Raw genomic sequence first — 4,223 nt, forward strand, 5'->3', positions numbered from 1 at the left:
AGTAAAGATACTCAAAAAATGTACTTAATTACAGTAATAAAGTAAAAGTACTTTGTTACTGTCCACCACTGCTCAAAAATAAATGTGTTGGATTTGCTAAACCAAGTTGTGGTAACAATTCCTGCTCAACTGAGCTGAGGAATTGTAAAGCCACTTTCAAATTTATTTTTAAAGAAAATATGAAATTTCTTTTAGTCTTACTAAGCTGAGTTGAGTGGAAATTGTTGACATAACTTGGTTCAGTAAATCCAACAATGTGTTTTTTGAGTTTATTTTCAGTTTTACTGCCACCAACCAGATTTTCTTACATTATTGAACACATTTAAACAAATGCTCCATAAAATTGTTGTGCTAACTATATGACAATAAACCCAAATAAATTGATTTATCTATTCATTACCTTTTACCTGCTTCTTCCTCTCAGGCTCAGTCACTGTTCGAGGAGCGGGGGACACCTGGTTGCAAGTCCAAAAATATTATCTACCTCAATAATTTAGTAAACAATGTTTTTGTTTTTGTTTCTTAACCCCAATGTCACTGATTAAAATGATCAAAACAATTACAGGCTCATTAAAGGCAGCAAGAAAACAGTCAAATGAGAAATCAGATTGAAAACAGTTAATAGAAGTTAGCAACATAATAACATTGTTCACACATAAATGATCTGCTTCACCATCTAATTCTGTTAAAACAAAATGTACCAATAAGAGAGAGAGAGAAAAAAAAAACAATACAAAAAGAGCCTCAAAAATAATTTCTTTATGTTTTCTGACCAGCAGATGGCGAGGTTGAATTAAACATGAAACAAGGCCACAGTAGTCCACACTGAGGATATTTTAGGTTTGAGTAATTTTTTTACATATTTTATTTTTTATTACAACCTCACCTCTTATTCTTCACTGTAAACTTGATCTTGCAAAAACTAAGATACTTTGTGTAATATTTTTCTTTTAATATTGTAGTGACAAAAAAAGACAACAATAAAAAGAAACCCCTTTTTTCTGAATCAAATGATGATTATCCCAAAACATGCACCTTATAGTAAAACAAATGTTTTGATTTTGTCTTCATCACCTAAATACTATCTTTATATACAGTGTATATTTTTTTTCTTTTTACTTTTCACACTTTACACACCAACACTCTCGCACACACAGACAAACAAGGAGAAAAACATTAGCATGTCTTCTCCTTCAGCAATAAACAAATAGATATAATCCACCCAAGTGGTTAATTCTGGTGAATGAGAATAATTTTTAGAAAATAATGTGTCGTACTGTATACCTTTAACAATTGCTATTTTTAAGCAAAACAGAAGTAACCTGTTCTACTATGAATAGAAGTAATTTATGTTCTGACAATCAACCCATTTCAAAATGGCCACCAGAGCTAAACAACCTTCAACACCACAAAAATGCTTAAAACAGATGATTTTTACATACTGTAGATTAAGGTCAAATTTATGTGTGGTTGTAGCTGATTATTCCTCAACACATACTCTGTGTTCTAACATCACTCACCAGATGTGAATGAATGCACATATCATCATTTACAAGGTTTGACTAACGTGTCTGTAATTCTGTCCTTTGTCACCATTTTATTATTTATTAATCCTAATCCAACGAGGCAAATCCCATTAAGATCATGGATCTCTTTTTGCAAGGAAGCAACCACAGTGGCGGATCAAGGATTTTTCTGAGTAAGGGACCATCATGGGGCCACAATATTCATAGAGGGGCCAAGTGTTTGTTCAACATCCTTAAAATCCTCGGTTTTGGTAAGGTGTATAAATTTAAGCGGTCACATATTTTCCAAAAATTGCAACGTAATATAATGTTATTAAAAAAGCTTCCTCATCAATTTTACATGCAATTTTAATGTACATGGATAAAATATTCTTAAAGCATGTGAGAAAATTAAGCCATTTGCCAGTTGGAAGATATTTTTTGCAAAATTGTTCAAGTCGTTTAAAGAAGACTTCTGTAAGAATGATTTATGCTGGAATTTACTATTTGACTCATTAGCGCCTCTAGTGTTTGGACATGGAACTGCAACCACCACCATCGCTCTCAAGCAAAGGACAGATGAGTGACAGGACACGGGCACTTCAGGGGGCCAATCAGATTTCAGCAAAGGCCAATGCACCTGTGGCCCCGCCCCTAGAACCACCCCTGACATGCATGTTTTCTCTGTGGGAGGACTCTGGAGTACCTGGAAAAAACCCACACAAGCGAGAAGAACATGCAAACCCAGAAAGACTCCAGATCCAAACCGAGGACTGAACCAAAGACCTTCTTGCTGTGAGACAACTGCACTAACCACTGAACTATCATGCTGACAATAAAGATGACATTAGTTTAAAACGCTTGTATAGTGGGTGATATGTATTAATGTGATGGAGAACAGACTCAAGGCCGATGGAGCTGTAGTTTCCAGACTTTACCAGCCATGTTGGCAAAGGAGGCATTTAGATGATGAACTGTTTTCTTCCAGGTAAGAATAATCTCCTAATTCAGACAGAAAACTGGGTTTTCAGCAGACCAAGTCAGACTTCAGCAGGATTTTAAAACTAAATATCTGGACTGCAGTGTACCACAATTATATACGGTAATTAGTTGTGCAGACCAGTTAAAGGCAAGATGAAGAAAAAAACAAGAAACCCAAGAAAAAAGAAAGAAAACACAGAGAATGAGAGGCACTGTTCCTATGGCCTTCCACTGAGACAACTTTAAACTGCGGAGTTAAAGGAAACTTCTTAGTGGTTCATTAAAACTGTAACAGTGAAGACAGGAAGTTCAGGCAGCAACAGATGTTTGGAGTTCTGGAGTTTTCAAAACGTAGATCCTGACAGGAAAGCATGAGAGTTCAAGCATCTGGATGTGGTTCACAGGCGATCAGAGCATCTGCTGGGATCTGGGGCAGCTTTCCTTGATCCTGGAGCTCAGGGCAGTTCTGGCAGGAGCAGACGTAGCCGGGCTGATCCGGGTTTCTGGAGAGCGAGGGTTCAGGCTTCCTTTACTGTCAGTGGCCATGCAAAGGTGAATGTTCCCCTCCTTTGTTCTGAGAAATGAAGATGAGTTTAACTAGCATGTTGATGAAGAGTTTCATTATTTTCCTTATTATCAATTGAAGTTCTTCATGTTTTATTTCAAGCCAGGATGTTCATCTATGTACCTCAAATCTGTTGTTTTACAGGGAGCTTTATCCTGCTGGAAGACCACTGCCATTCTAGAGTACTGCCTCTATGAATGGGTGTACATATGTTTAAGTAAGTGTAAATTGTTAAATTAACAAATAATAGAAAGAATAAAAATTTACAGAAAACACAAACTAGATGTAATTAGATCTGTGTGTCATTGTTTCTTGTCTGGTAAAGCAATGTTATTTATACCAATCAGCATCTATTTGCAGATTGAAGTGGCTTTTAAAGATGTTCATAAGTGAAACGAAACAAATAAAGTTCAAACTGCATGTCAAGTTCAGCATATCCTTGTATATAAGATACATTTTTACAATTTTTTTAAAGCAGCAGTCACGGGGTAAAATAAAAGTGATTTAAAGTCGATTTTGTTCTGATTCTGCTTTTATGATTTGTTACACAAATGAATAAAGGGCCTGATGAACTGTTGGCTGTTTGACGCAATAATAATGTTTAACCGTTTTCTAATTGCCCTTATGTTGTGTAGATCAGATACTGTATTTTGAAGTGAGGTTCCTTTGGAAAGATTGTAAACAATATCTCACCTGCTGCAGGTAGCTCTTTGAACAACCACAGTTTGGGAAAAGCAGAGTGTATTCTGATCAGGCTGAAAAACTAAAGGTTGATCTGAACACAACTAAAAACAAACTGGATTGCTGCTGTCTAAAATCTACAATCTCAAAAATGTCACAGCAGTTCATGCAAAGGTTATTTTATAAACCTTTAGTTTCATATTATAGAAATACAGAGAATTCTGCTAATTGTAAAAGTCAAACAGTTTCAGCAGCTGGCTGTTACAATTCCTGGGAGCATTACCAGCAACAATATCCTGAAATATCTGCCATAAAAAACAAAACACATAATCTGTAATATGAACAAATGTCAAATTTGGTAATTTTGTCAGAGAAGGTAAACAGAAATTCACTTCACAAAGTTTCAAATGTCATCTCTTATGGATACAACCAAAGGCTGACCTTTGACCAACAAAATGACCATCACTCTTAGAAATACAGTATAACACAAG

The sequence above is a fragment of the Austrofundulus limnaeus genome, unplaced genomic scaffold (genome assembly GCF_001266775.1).
Source record: "Austrofundulus limnaeus strain Quisiro unplaced genomic scaffold, Austrofundulus_limnaeus-1.0 Scaffold123, whole genome shotgun sequence".
In the NCBI taxonomy this organism is placed as follows: domain Eukaryota; kingdom Metazoa; phylum Chordata; class Actinopteri; order Cyprinodontiformes; family Rivulidae; genus Austrofundulus; species Austrofundulus limnaeus.